Source organism: Panulirus ornatus, chromosome 53 (assembly GCF_036320965.1).
Source record: "Panulirus ornatus isolate Po-2019 chromosome 53, ASM3632096v1, whole genome shotgun sequence".
NCBI classification, from domain to species: domain Eukaryota; kingdom Metazoa; phylum Arthropoda; class Malacostraca; order Decapoda; family Palinuridae; genus Panulirus; species Panulirus ornatus.
Window position 1 is genome coordinate 1,326,342 of NC_092276.1, and position 16,159 is coordinate 1,342,500.

General features: G+C 46.1%; 1 protein-coding gene across 17 annotated transcripts in view; it reads right to left on the reverse strand.

Annotated features, from left to right (window-relative positions):
- The window catches only part of LOC139765155 (uncharacterized), a 346,502-nt gene that overhangs the window by 167,679 nt on the left and 162,664 nt on the right, over window positions 1-16,159 (reverse strand). Inside the window, exon 1 of one of the 17 annotated variants that reach the window (XM_071692361.1) lies at window positions 3,259-3,699. The exons of the other annotated variants lie outside the window; for them this stretch is intronic. The gene's annotated coding sequence lies outside the window, so the exon portion shown is untranslated. Of the gene's footprint in view, window positions 1-3,258; window positions 3,700-16,159 lie in introns of those variants that run through there. 17 annotated transcript variants of the gene reach the window in all.

Below are 16,159 nucleotides of genomic sequence, written 5' to 3' on the forward strand. Positions count from 1 at the left end.
AACTGACGTGGGACATATCCCCGTCCGTTAAACTGATGTGGGACACATGTCCGTCCATTAAATGTGACGTGGGACACATCCCCGTCCGTTAAACTGACGTGGAACACTTCCTCGTCCTTTAAACTGACGTGGGACACATGTCCGTCCTTTAAACTGACGTGGGACACTTCCTCGTCCTACAAACTGACGTGGGACACATGTCCGTCCTTTAAACTGATGTGGGACACTTCCTCGTCCTTTAAACTGACGTGGAACATAGCGGTTATGACAACTCAAACTCCCCCAAAATACTTTAACTCTTCCACAACTTCTCAGATCCTCCAGAATCAATGTGATAATACATGGAGAGTGTTCTCCATCTATCTGTACTGGAACAAGTCAGCCGATAGACCATAACTCGTCTAACATAATCTAGGGAATCTTTTGACTCATGTTCACTTAGCGCCTCCCAGGTCACTGCCTTTTGGACAGATCGGCAAAGCGTCTGAAACATTTCGTCCAAGTTTTGTGGTTCAGCCAATACGACTGCATCATCTGCATATAGCAAAAAGTGACTTCTACTTTACACTAAGGTCGGTCAACTGTTCCTACAGTGACTCCCCCTGTCTCTCCTGATGACGTCCCAATAAAAAGAAAATACAATTTACGAAAATTTTTAACAAGGTTTAGATGAAAATATTCGATGGCCTAATGGACCCGAAAGATCCATTAGTAAAAGCGCGCCAAATTTAGCGACGGTCAGGTATATGGATATCGCACAGTTATCTTATTTTCATCGCAATTTTTGAGAATATTGTCGACCAGTTTAGGCACCTAGATGAACTACAGAAAAGCCTTACAATGACAGTATGATGGTGGACAAGGTCTTAGACAAGCTGTTTAGACACTGTTTTGATAATACTGAACCCAACCCTCAAAAAAAAAAAAATTCAAGGCAGTTTTTTTTAGATATTGAAGATGCCCTACGATATGAATATCCGAAATAGTATTATAAAAGTATTTAGAATACTGATATTGACTTTCTCAATGAAATTTAGAGGAATTTTTTTTCCCATAGAAATTGATGAATGAGGTAAGAAGGTCCCTTTCTTTTGGCATCATCCAGCTTGTGGATCTATGTGTATCAAGAGACATCTGTCTGGATACATCAATATTCACTGATGTCTGGATACATCAATATTCAATGATGTCTGAATACATCAATATTCACTGATGTCTGAATACATCAGTATTCACTGATGCCTGAATACACCAATATTCACTGATGTCTGAATACATCAATATTCACTGATGTCTGAATACATCAATATTCACTGATGTCTGAATACATCAATATTCACTGATGCCTGAATACACCAATATTCACTGATGTCTGAATACATCAATATTCACTGATGTCTGGATACATCAATATTCACTGATGTCTGAATACATCGATATTCACTGATGTCTGGATACATCAATATTCACTGATGTCTGAATACATCGATATTCACTGATGTCTGGATACATCGATATTCACTGATGTCTGGATACATCAATATTCACTGATGTCTGAATACACCAATATTCACTGATGTCTGAATACATCAATATTCACTGATGTCTGGATACATCAATATTCACTGATGTCTGAATACATCAATATTCACTGATGTCTGAATACACCAATATTCACTGATGTCTGAATACACCAATATTCACTGATGTCAGAATACATCAATATTCACTGATGTCTGAATACATCATTAGTTTATGCCATCTAGACTGAGCAATATTCAGTAATTATATAATCAATCTTTAATGTCATCTAGACTTGACGAATATTCATTAATCTCATCTGAGGAAAACGATGGTCAGTAACGCCAGAAAATATAAAATCATTTACATGAAAAGAAAACGAAAGGTCAACTTTAAAAAGGGAGATAATAACTTCTATCGAAAACGGAGGCCTGGCGAACCCTTTTTCTTATTCAGAAAATTTAGAATTTTTTTAATTTCCCAAAGATTAACAAGATTAGGTGACTGAATATTTAAAATCTTTACGTTTCAATATTGAAAATGGTTGATAATGTAACATGGCTGAATTTTACAGAGACTGGAAATACAGAATATTTAAACAATCCTAAAATGGGTTGTAACTTTTCTTCGTGAAATTTCAGACAGAAGTACAAGTTTGATTTCAGGAGTCAAGCTGACTGTAAGCTGAAGCTGGAGGTTTACGTAGGCTGAAACTTGTTTTATCAGTTTAGATATTCAAATGTGCTGTTCAACGAAGGACAGTGATTAGGAAGCCTCTGTTCAAAATATATGTAGGTTTAACGAACGTATGACCTGAGCTGTTCAAGTTCAACGGAAATTTCACATGTCTGTGACGTTTTCCGTTCCGTAATATTCAAAGCGGTTCGAAATGAATGTTCACTGAGGAACTTTTGTTCACTGTAAGTCTCCACTGATGCGTTCAGATGCTCCGAAGAACCGTATCATAACATGAGAATGGCATCTTTGTTGTCCAGTGGAAATGTTCGTAATCAAAGTCATTCTCAAAGAGATCTCGTAGCGCGACAAGACAAGAAATGGTTTACGTTTTACTGTGAATTTTCACACTCCTAAAATACGTAATATATTTTACGTTATCAATGTCCAGAGTAGTTCGAAATTTCCGTGGGGGCGCCAGAAATTTGAAACGAATGGAAATTCTCTCTCTCTCTCTCTCTCTCTCTCTCTCTCTCTCTCTCTCTCTCTCTCTCTCTCTCTCGATATGTTATATGACCAGGCGCTTCGGAACATGATAAAAAAAAAAAACCATGGAATTGCATCAAAGTTGTGCTCATGAGATGGTCATAAGGTTCTTTACAAACAGATGCGGTAGTGGAGGGGAGAGTGTGAGTGTGTGAGAGTAAAGTTGGACTGGGGGGTGAGTATGAGTGTGTGAGAGTAAAGCTAGACTGGAGGGTGAGTGTGAGTGTGTGAGAGTAAAGCTAGACTGGAGGGTGAGTGTGTGAGAGTAAAGTTGGACTGGAGGGAGAGTGTGAGTGTGTGAGAGTAAAGCTAGATTGGAGGGTGAGTGTGAGTGTGTGAGGGGTGAGGCCGGACTGGAGGGAGAGTGTGAGTGTGTGAGGCCGGACTGGAGGGAGAGTGTGAGTGTGTGAGGGGTGAGGCCGGACTGGAGGAGAGTGTGGGTGAGTGTGTGAGGGGTGAGGCCGGACTGGAGGGAGAGTGTGAGTGTGTGTGTGAGGGGTGAGGCTGGACACTCACCTCAATGGGAGGAGGTTGGCGCGTCGCCTCTCCCCATCCAGGGATGACTCGTCGATGTGGTCCACTCGCTTTGACCACATTTTCCGGCCACAAATGCCAGTCTGCCGGTCGCCACAGTCAATAGGGCTTATCTCTACACCATAATGCTCGCCTCCTTCGCACCTACACTTAGCATGATTTCCCACAAATTGCCGTGCTGGGGAGGTTACGATGCGCTCCAGTAAGGCGGGCCAGCTCCTACTGACGGAGGGTGGACGCAGCGGACCTGCGTCCTGGTCGCGCTGCCAAGTGCGGAGGGAAGCACGGGGGTTTCTGTTAAATCCAGCGGTTGTAATCTGGAGATGTAGACGTGTGAGGGGGTGTGGTGAGGCCTCCAGCGCCTGGGGTACACACATCCAAGGTGGAGCTCAGCGGAGCACTGGCCCGGTACAGATCCCACCGTTCGCTAGCCAGCCACCCCGCCAGTCCGCGCACACGGCCTACCCCGCCACCTTAAAACCCCTCCACCACCACCACCACCACAGCTACCAAGCCCCTAACCATAACCCCCTCTCTCCTCTACCACCAACAGCCCCTTACCATAACCCTTCCCTCCACCACCAAACGCTACCGCAACCACCATACCCTACCACACTCCTTCCACAACCACCTATCGCCACAAATCCCTCCTCTACCACACCCTCGCGAGCACATAACCACCATAATCATCATCATCCCTTACCACACCCGACGACCACCACAACCACCACCACGACCTTCAAGGCGCTTTCCATCCATTCATCAACACCACCGTCTCTCTCTCTCTCTCTCTCTCTCTCTCTCTCTCTCTCTCTCTCTCTCTCTCTCTCTCTCTCTCTCCTCAACTTTCCTATTACCCCCCACGCTTGGGCTTCCACTATCTCCCCCCCCACGTTAAAAGCTTCTTATAATAATATTTATCACAAGAATCAGCAAGGAATAATGCTCTGCAGATTCCTTTTTGTCATTCTAATTTTCGAAGAATTCTCCCACTTCGTTTTCATCGTCTCTCCTTCTTCTTCATCTTTCCCGTCTCTCTCTCTCTCTCTCTCTCTCTCTCTCTCTCTCTCTCTCTCTCTCTCTCTCTCTCTCTCTCTCTCTCTCTCGTTAGGTCGAGTCCTTCCACCCACGTCAGGGTGGGAGCGAGTGTCCGTACTCCAGAAACCAATCGACGCCTCCAATAATTTCTTCACTGGTCAATACGTCGTGAGATATATGGCTAAAGTGTGTCGAACTGATGACTGATGTGTGCTACGCGAATACATACATACCCTTTCCCCTCCTCTCTCTCTCTCTCTCTCTCTCTCTCTCTCTCTCTCTCTCTCTCTCTCTCTCTCTCTCTCTCTCTCACCCTGGACATCTTACAGTCTCGTCTCTGTCTCTCATCATCATCTCACTGATCACGAGTCCCTTAGAGACTCCCTTCATCAGAGGCCGTCCATCGCTCTGAATGTGTTGCGATGAAGATATAAACAGAGGAGGAGGGAAGGCAGAGGAATTCAAGCAGTAACAGACCACTGGATCCTAAGGAGGCTATAGTGAAGTGGATGAGATCAGAAACCTTTATTGAAGTCCTGGCTCTTCATTTGTCTTCGTGTAGTCCGTCATCTTCAGCCTTCAATTCAATCGCTGCTGTTGAATGTTGCAACTTGATGTTCAGTCACCTACCAACCGCCCCTAGCAGCCCTAGGCCTCGGCACATTCTCAGCCACGGTTCCTAGCCCATTCATGGTAAACACCTATCACATCATGGCTTATACTTAGCCTCAAGCAGCCCTTACCCAGCCACAGGACGCTGCCCAGTCTGAGCTACAGACCTCACCTTACTTCTATAGCCACACAGATCCTAGCTCATTCCCGGCCATAGACCCCCCATCGCACTCCTAGCCAAAGATCTCATCTCACTCCTAGACACCCAGCTCACTCCCACCCATAGGGCTCCAGCTCATCACGTGTCCCATCTCTCGTTTACAGTTGACCGTCGGATCAACAGAGATCTGTGCCACCGACAAGAGCCCCCCCATCCCTTTTGCGTCAGCGATTCTGGGCTTCACAAGTAGGTGGGAGAGCCTGATAGCAGACGACCTAATGGTCCACGAGGAGGTTATCTGTAGGAGCACAACAATAGTACCCCATGTTTCTCATCCATATACTTAGATGGGAGCAGGAGAGTAAAGCAGAAGGCCCCTCCCCAGCTACCACTACAGATGGAGACAGGATGATACAGCAGAAGGCGCCTCCCCACCTACCACTACAGATGGAGACATGACAATACAGCAGAAGGCGCCTCCCCACCTACCACTACAGATGGAGACATGACAATACAGCAGAAGGCGCCTCCCCACCCACGACTAAAGATGGAGACAAGACAGTGAGGAAGAAGGCTTCCCACCACCCACCATTATAGAGGAAGATGGAGACAGGATAGTAAAGTAAATGTCTCCTCCTCGTCCACCACTATAGAAAGAGACAGGATAGTAAAGCACAAAGTTCTTCCTCACCTACCACTGTAGATGATGACAGGACAGTAAAGTAGAAGGCTCCTCCTACCACTATAGATGAAGACAGAATAGTGAGGAAGATAGACACCTCCACCGCAAACAGCATTCCAAATAGCACGTCCACTAGCAGGGAAATGGCTATGAAGAAACCCCATACAGCATATAGGGAGAACAATACTGAGGTACAGATCTTATTGAAGAGTATCGATGGACATTAAACATAATCTAATCTCATCACAGAGGCCAGATACTCCACGAAAGGTCTTCAATGCTAATCCGTAAAGAGAAAATATAAGCTGAATGACTCGCAGATACACGGATATTTTTGAATAGGTGAATTAAAGACTTTACATTTGTTATTCATTGGTCATTAATATCACCGTGGGGTCTGACTCGATGTGTTTCAGATATACTGATAGTCTTTGACTATATCTGATTGTAGCTTATCCTATTATCTCTATAACTCTGATTCTGAAGAAGCTATAACTCCTTCTTTAACTTCACACTTGCTATTTTTGGTGAAAGTATTTCTAACTAACGTGGGGGGAATTAACAGCAAGTCATATCATCGAAATTATTCAGTGGTTTGAAAACTTCTGTCATATCTTCCCCGAGTCTGTGTTTCTTTTTTCTCTTTTTTTTTGGAGTGATGGAATTGGTTCTGTTACCCTTTCTTGTATTAGCTCTGGAGTTCATTCGTTTTTGATAAAGTTTGCTGATCAGAAACAGTACACCGTGTTTGAAGTGAGGTTTGACCAGAGCGTTGTGAAAGAGTTAGTATGATGTCTTTCGTCTTACAGTTTGATACTTGCAGCTACGTAACCTGACAGTATCTTAATATATGTAGTTAAGCATTGTTGCACGTAGTTCTGATCACACTTCAAGTTCTTTCACCTTCTTGTACTTCTAACGATGCAGTTGAGTACTGCTTTAAGCACTTCTAGGCACTACTCCATGCTCTTTCCCTTCTTGTACTTCTAACGATTATTTACCAAATGTCTCATATTCGTATTCAATCCCTTTCTTACCAAATGTCTCATTCGTATTCAATACCTTTCTTGCCAAATCCCATTCATATGCATGTGTCTGAACTCAAAGTCATTTTCTCCATGCATCTGATACTTGAATCAGTTTGTTAATATCTCTCTCAGTCACTAAGTAATACTCTTACGAGTCTTACTCTCATGTCACACAGAGCCAATCATATGCTTCCTAATTTAATACCATTCTTTGTTTACCGTCTCTGCCAATCTACGATCCAAGCGCATAATCAATTCTCTTTACTTACACTTAACCATCTTTAACATTAAGCTACATCAAATGTTTTTTTTAACAAGTCTGGATGGATATCGACTGAAATTACATTTAAATCATAGCGATTATATTTGACGAAAAGAATTCTGTTAGGTTCGTTAAACATGATCTTTTTTTTTTCCCTTTCTCGTTAATTCCAAAAAGCTACGTTGGTCAGGAAGGAGATGGGCTACAGAGTTCCTACGGTTAACCAGAGTAAGTTAATCCTACGTCTCAAACTTAAACTTGGGTCCTTCAGGGTGGGTGGGGATGGAGCTGCGAACACATTTGCATATTAATCTCATTTATTTCGGTCAAGCACACGAGTCAATGTGCATTTTAGGGTAATTATTGAGGCAGTGAAATGATGGAGGGTTGACAGAATGATGGGAGACAAGGAGAGGGTTTCATACTAGCCAGGATCAGCATGGGATAGGTGTACCATACCATCCAGGATCAGCATGGGATGGGTGTACCATCCCAGCCAGAAACAGCATGGGAGAGAACAGCATACTACAGGCGATCTACGCTAGATGCGTAACACATCCGGCTCAGGGAGCGTATCTGTGTGTCAGCTGTGTTGCGCACCTGAGATCTATGGGCGTGGCTGTGTTGGACATATGGGAATGTTGGCTGTCTTCCCTACCCTCCACCACATTCCCTCACACAAATATTCCCCACCCCTACGCACGTCTACCATCCTTCCCCCACATATTCCCCTACCCCCACACACACACACACGCAATCACCAGCCCACCTCAACCTCAAACGCCCCCCCATCCCCCCCTTTTTTTTTTTCATCCCGTCTTTATTGAAATACCTCGAGGGGGTCCCGTCAGAATGGGAGACAGACATTGAAAAATACCTGAGTTACCCCTCCGGCCGAAGAAGCAACTTAGAGACACCTCAAGCCTCAAAAATGCTTATTAACTCACGGACGCTGCCTCACGCTGGGAGGCATCAACCACGGACGCTGCCTCACGCTGGGAGGCATCAACCACGGACGCTGCCTCACGCTGGGAGGCATCAACCACGGGCGCTGCCTCAGGCTAGGAGGCATCAACCACGGACGCTGTCTCAGGCTAGGAGGCATCAACCACGGACGCTGCCTCAGGCTGGGAGGCATCAACCACGGACGGTGCTTCAGGCTAGAAGGCATCAACCACTGACGCTGCTTCAGGCTAGAAGGCATCAACCAAGGACGCTGCCTCAAGCTAGGAGGCATCAACCACGGACGCTGCCTCAGGCTGGGAGGCATCAACCACGGACGCTGCCTCAGGCTGGGAGGCATCAACCACGGACGCTGCCTCAGGCTGGGAGGCATCAACCACGGACGCTGCCTCAGGCTAGGAGGCATCAACCACGGACGCTGCCTCAAGCTAGAAGGCATCAACCACGGACGCTGCTTCAGGCTAGAAGGCATCAACCACGGACGCTGCTTCAGGCTAGAAGGCATCAACCACGGACGCTGCCTCAAGCTAAGAGGAATTAACCCTCAAGCTAGGAGGCATCAACCACGGACGCTGCCTCAGGCTAGGAGGCATCAACCACGGACACTGCCTCAGGCCCTTAGCGTCACGTGGACCAGGATAATGGGCCCTCAGCATCACATGGACCAGAATAATGGGCCCTCGGTATAACCTGGACTATTCAATGGTCCCTCAGTATCATGTTGACTCGTCCAATGGGCCTCTTGGCACCACGCTGACCTATCTAATGGGCTGGATAATGGGGCCCCTCAGTATCGCCTAGTTCAGCCAATAGGTCCTCAGCATCATGCAGACTGGTTTAATGGGCCGCCCTCAGCATCGGCTAATGGTTACCCCACCCTACGATGACCGTCTGGGGTAATGGGTCATCAACGGAGGCTTTTAAGAACTTCCTCTCACAGAGATGTTTTTGCCCTGACGTCAGAGCCTCCTTCATGCGACGGTGAGAGAGAGAGAGAGAGAGAGAGAGAGAGAGAGAGAGAGAGAGAGAGAGAGAGAGAGAGAGAGAGAGAGAGAGAGAGAGAGAGAGAGAGAGAGGAACCACGAGGCGCTGATGATGAACGCAAGAACGATAACACATTCCAAACTTATCATGGTTGGAGGGTGCGTGGTTTTCAGGAAGGGGAGGGGCTAGTGGTGCAACGCAACGTCGTGAGGTCTCGTTCGAGACGTATGACGTACTTGTAGACGCACAGGACGCGCCGACGTACGACGGGATGCGTTGCCACACGACGAGTGCGATGGTGGGATCACATGATGACTGACGGGAGGAGTTGTACGACTGTGTCCAAAGTCCTGTAGAAAATGACGACGTGTAGATGTGTGGAAACACGAGAGAGTGAGGGAGGAAGGTGGCGGAGGGAAGAGGGAAAAACATGACAGGATGGGAGGTAAGAATACTGACGGGCAAAGGAACGGGAGCGTGAGGGGTGGATGGGAGAGGAGTGAGTGTTGAGGAGGGAGAGACAGAAGAAGTGTTGAGGAGGGGGAGGCACAAGACTGGTCAAGAGGGGAGGGGAAGGGGGGAGAAAAGCCTTGGGGAGATTAGACGAGGAAGGATGTAGAGAACTGGGGAGGTTTGAACACAACAGGGGTTTGGCAGAGACTTGGGGAGGTTGGTACATGGGGCGGTATGAGAACAGACCCGGTTGCATGAGGGAGGTTATGAGAGCTGGGAGGAAGCTTGGATGAGGGAGGTACATGACCAGATTGAGTGAGGTAGATGAGGGAAGGTTCTAAAGAGAGACACACCTACTACATGCCGTTCAACGTAGAGGATCTATCTCCTCAAGTCTTTGGCACACCGTCCTGGGTCCGCCAAGACCTCCTAGCAAATCCTAGGACCAAGACTTGTGTCCCTAGGACGATTCCTTCCCCAGTAGTCACCAATCGTGCATGTCAGCACCCTTAGGTACGCCACGACCTCACTATACCACGACGACCTACCCTCTCTACCTACCTCGCAACGGGCGTTTTGCCCTACCTGCCCTTGAGCAATTAGCTGCCACTGTTGCTCTGTCTCATCCTATGGTCCCTTTCCTCCCCCACCCCACCCAGGGAAAAAAAATTATATAATGGTAATCCTTTGTCAGCCTCAACTTTCCCCTCCCTTCGGCTCCCCTTCCCAGTGTCCCTCTACAACATCAGTCAACACCAGCGGTCATCATCTGTTCCCCCAGCGATGTCTCTCCTCTTCTGGGAAATCCTTTGTAGAGAAACATACCTTTCGATTTCCGGGTATGGAGTACCAGCTAGACGATGCCATTTGTCCCCGTCAAGAGAGTATGGTATTCATTCATCACGAAGCAGAAAAGAAAGAAAGAGAGATGGGGAGGGGAAAAACATATATATATATATATTTGACGTTAAAACTATTCCATGGTTTGAATCCACACACGAGTGGCTTTTAGCGGATTGGGAGGCGAGCGGCCTCCTGGTGAGGGGCTCATGCGATCTTGTATTTACAGTCTCTCACTGTGATTGTGTCCCTGAAGCCTGGCTGTGTTGTGTGTCCCTGAAGCCTAGCTGTGTTGTGTGTCCCTGAAGCCTAGCTGTGTTGTGTGTCCCTGAAGCCTAGCTGTGTTGTGTGTCCCTGAAGCCTAGCTGTGTTGTGTGTTCCTGAAGCCTGGCTGTGTTGTGTGTCCCTGAAGTCTGGCTGTGTTGTGTGTCCCTGAAGCCTGGCTGTGTTGTGTGTCCCTGAAGTCTGGCTATGTTGTGTGTCCCTGAAGCCACACTGTGCCATATCCCTCTCTTATGGCCGATGAGACCATAGTAAAGTTAAAAGCATTTGCTCATACACACATACTAACAGACGAACACATGAATACGTCCAAGAATAACGAGTTGCGTCCAAGAATAATGAGTTGCGTCCAAGAATAATGAGTTGCGTCCAAGAATAACGAGTTGCGTCCAAGAATAACGAGTTGCATCCAAGAATTACGAGTTGCGTCCAAGAATTACGAGTTGCGTCCAAGAATTACGAGTTGCGTCCAAGAATTACGAGTTGCGTCCAAGAATAATGAGTTGCGTCAAAGAATAATGAGTTGCGTCCAAGAATAACGAGTTGCGTCCAAGAATTACGAGTTGCGTGCAAGAATAACGAAGAGGAAGGTCACAACGGCCAAGGACAGGAGCCCACTAGGCCTCTGTGTAGGTTAGCATGGAACGAATAACGTAATAACGTCATAACGTAAGGCACCGCTCCTGGCACGCTTAACAAACACCCTGCGTCGTTACCACTGGGAAGGTATTACGTTACCACTGAGAACACATTACGTTACCACTGGGAATGCATTATGTTACCACTGAAAATGCATTTCGTTACCAGTGAGAATACAATTCGTTACCACTGGAAATGCATTATTATCATAGCCTTATTTCTTGTATTATTCTTTTTTTTTATACACTCATTGCTAATCACAGTGGGAGTGATCTAATCAGGGGTGAATCACTGTGTAGTCGTCAGTGTCAGGGTTCCCCCTTGCTAACAGGTCCCACCTTAATAAACGGGCTGGATCCAGGTCTGGACTCCAATGGCGCGCGCGAGGGAGAGCAAAAAAAGAAAAAGGAGTCGTTTCTCTTCCTTTCATTTCTCCGCTCCCAAGCTTCTTCCTTCCGTACACACACACACACACACACACACACCCCTGTCCACCACGCCTTTACGAGAGAGAGAGAGAGAGCACATCCCCTGACGACCAATTTGTCCTTCCATCATGCCTTACGTTAACGAGAAGGTGAGGGAAGTACTTTTCCAACGTCGGAGTCGTTGCCTAGTGAGAGAGAGAGAGAGAGAGAGAGAGAGAGAGAGAGAGAGAGAGAGAGAGAGAGAGAGAGAGAGAGAGAGAGAGAGGCGGAGGAGACCATCCGCGACAACGTGTTTCCTTCAGGGGGGAAGAAGGAAGATACTCACTCCCTCGCGCAAGAGCGATGTCCTCGTATTTACTCCCCCTCCTCCATCCCGTGCCAGTTCTAGGGGGGAAGGAAGGCGAAAGATGGGGGGGTTATCTAGCCACGACATTAAGACAGCCGGAGGGCGGTGGTGTTGTTGCCTCTCATCACGGCAATAACTAAAGCTGAGCGGGTCACGTGAGATGATACACGATGACCTCACTCAACTCCACGGGGAAGGGGGGTGTCGCAATTTCAGTGGATTGAAAAAAAGAAAAAAGAAAATCTGACTTTATACAGAGTCTCACACTCTCTCTCTCTCTCTCTCTCTCTCTCTCTCTCTCTCTCTCTCTCTCTCTGGCTCCGCTGAAAGCGATTGGCTGGTGTTAATCAGCAAAGATTCTTCAGATAATGAACTATATATATGAATAACACGATAACCTGGAGGCGATATAACATTTATAGCGATAAAAAGAGGTATTACGAAGTTTAATTACAGAACCAATGCAGTGAATAGAAATACTGAAAATATATTATACACGTCGCCCCCTGTATACCACATGTACCCAATTAATTCTATCCCGCTCATGTCATTCACCCTACTGAATGCTCACGCCATAAAACCCCTAAGCCTCCTTCAAACCCTCCTTCTGTCTCGTTATTGGTCCTCCTCCTCCCATCTTCGCTTTCCAATTACAAGTAGATCTTCTGAGCCAATGTTTCGTCATTCTTCCCCTTCGTCTGTACCAATCATTTCAGCGCACCCTGGTCAACTCTCTCGACCCGACTGCGCTTGCTACCATACCTCTCTTTAGCACTGTTATTCCCTCCACGATCAACCCATTTCACACTACAGACTGTCCTCTTGCACTTCATTTCCAACGTCTCTCACACCCTCAATCTTTCTTCTTTGCGTCGGGGGACACATCCATACGAACACCGTCGCAACTCCCTTACGTTCGAAAATATCCGTCTTGACCCTCGCAGACACAGACCTCTCCTCTCCTACTTTACTTAATACACTCGGGTAACTTATCCTCCTACTCCATCCTACGACACACTCCAGTCAGCTGCTCGCTCATGGTTCCATCCGGGGCCACGTCTAACCCCCTGGTATCTAAAGTACTCCACTTCCCTTCCTGGCTCATACCCTTCCTGGCTCAGAACCTTCCTGGCTCATAACCTCCTGGCTCATACCCTTCCTGGCTCATATGCTCCTAAGGCCCGGGACGTTATCATTATTAATGCCTAGAATTTGCTGTTATGCATAGGTGTTATCATGACTCTTCCTCCTCTTTCCAGGGAGGAGATTAGGAGCCCCATCGTAAAACTCCCTTCCCTTATCGCACGAATAATTACGTACACACACACACACACACACACACACACACACACAGTTTCCCCAACTCTATGGCTGCAGGAGATAAGACGTGGCGGGGTGTGTTGGCAGACTGCTGACGAGGGCGCGTCTGGGGGGAGGGTGGAATGGTCCCTCCCTCCTCCTGGAGTATGAGACAGCATGAGATGACACTGTGTTTGCCCGAGCTGTAAGTGTCCTCCCATTGTTTACCTCAGGGCCGAACAATGGAAAACAATTTCCAGAATTCTCAAATGCGTCTCGTTCATAAAGAAAAAAATACATTAAATTTTTCAAAGAGCATTTTTTTTAACGCAATTCTTCAAAAACGGATCGTCAAATTAAATCTTATATCCTCCTTATTTCCGATCGAGTGGCATGAAGGAATGTTACATGACAAAGACATAAGGAAAGGAAGTTTTAGTGAAGATAAAACGGCTTTTACAACTTGTGATGAAAGCTCAACGGATGGAAATCACACTGACGGAGAGTGTTGTGGATCTGTGGTTCCACGACACTATTACAGGAAGCACAATGCATGAGGCAGGAATTTACTCTTGTATGAGGCCCAAAGGCAACACCACTTTAGGCTGGACAGACCAGGTGGCATTGTATGAATGTAAGATGTGTCATAACACCAGTTATAGTCAGGTGTGTGTACAGTCAGGGAGACTGGAGAATGTCATGTGCAGAGATTGAAAGGCTGAAGACAGTCATGTGCAGAGCTAGGAGGCATGCAGACAGTCATGTGCAGAGCTAGGAGGCATGCAGACAGTCATGTGCAGAGCTAGGAGGCATGCAGACAGTCGTGTGCAGAGCTAGGAGGCATGCAGACAGTCATGGGCACAAGTTGGAAGGCTCAAGACAGTCATGTGCAGAGAGAGAACTGAGACAGTCATGTGCACAGTTAGGAAGAGTGGAAACAGTCCTGCACACAGCTAGGAAGACTGGAGACAGTCAAGTGCATAGATGTAACTGGGGACAGTCAAAAAGTCCCACTTAATAAAGATCCCAAGCTATCCATTTAACGTGGATGATAGCAATGCTCACATATTCTCGAGCATTGTGTTCTAAGTACATATCATACAGGTTCACATAGGGTCAGTGTTCTCTCCACATATTTGATTCGTAATGTTAATCCACAAGCTGAGTTGAACCTCTTTTCTCACTGGGAGTTGGTAGCGTCTCACAGATGCCTGGCTGGGTGGACTGAAACTGGAGGGGCCACCACACACAAGTCGAGTGTGCTGCTGGATTCGAACCAGTGACCAATGGGTTGTGATGTGAATCATTCGACCACAGACATGACCAATTCCCCATGAAAAAAAATATAGATCGAAAATGGACTATCCAGCAATTATCATATTAGGAATCGTTGCCATTACTCGCTGGAAGACACAAAATGATTATATTAATCTCATTTTAATCAGTTGAAGGCGATAGTGTGAGAGTCACCCATACTGTGTTACTTAAATTGACATCCATGAGGCAAGATGAATTACAGTTAAATTTTCAAAATTCAATCACATATTCTTTAAAATATATATTTTTCTATATCATATCGACATTGAATATATAGACCCTATATACACGGGTATTATATTACTCCCTGAAGATATGGATGGTAAAAAATAAAAAGGCTAATAGAAATCTCTAATTCATATACATAAATTTGGGTTTGCACTATCGATTATAGACAAAAAAAAAAAAATAATGTCATATTTGTGAACGCTTCGCTACATTTAGCTGTACTATAAACGCTAGCTAGCTTAGCATGTCAAGGTGTAATGTTAAAGTGTTATAAACCTGGATATACACCGAGTCATATGTCATTTTTTCCGTACGTACGTTTTTACTTAATCTAATTGAAGGGTTGTCCCGCTGCCTCATTATTCCTAATGGCTCGCCTGGCGTGTAATTCTATACACACTGGCTGCATTCCAAGTCGTTTAAAGTCTCGTGGGAAAGATATGTGTGTATAGTTTGCGTTTTTTTTTTGCTTTTTTTTTTTTAATGCGGTTCTTAGCGTCGAAGAAATTCAGATGACGTACACCCATTGGATCTGCAGTCAGATATCACGTATTCTGAAGATTCTCTCTCTCTCTCTCTCTCTCTCTCTCTCTCTCTCTCTCTCTCTCTCTCTCTTAGGGATCGGCTGGCTCACACCTTGACTAACAGTATCATTACAGTTGTGTTAGAGAGGAATTCTTCGTTCTAACCTTCAAACTCATTCTCAAAGTTCGTTGCAAGTGTAGCTTTCAGTGATTATGGTATTAACCCTTGTCTATCTATCTATCTATCAATCTATCGATCCATCTATCTATCTATCTGTATCTCTATCTGTCTGTCTGTTTGTCTGTCAGGGTGTCTGTGCCATGAGGGTAGTCGAGCTCCATGCATTCGGTCAATCTGGTCAGGCAGGGACGAGCAAACACACACACACACACACACACACACACACACACACACACACACACACACACACACACCCTGCTGTTCCTTGATCAATAAACAGCATACTATCCACCCCAGTACACTGTCTGGCTGTCAGACATTATTCACACACCCACCCCCCTACCCCAAGACTGACCGAAAACCTACCCACTGACAGATCCTGGGGCATGTGTACTCGGGGGGGTTAAATATGTAATGGTTGCTGATATATGTGTGGGTGAGGTTCCTTGAATCACTCAGCATTGATGTACATCAATTTTGCCTGATGGGCAACGGCGTTCGATCCCGATGGGTGACGTAGGCTTTGGGGGGCTTCGTGTGTGTCTGTTCAAATTTCCATTGCCCGCGCAGACTTACGATATATCGTCCATGCTGAATAAAAATATTGATGTACCGCG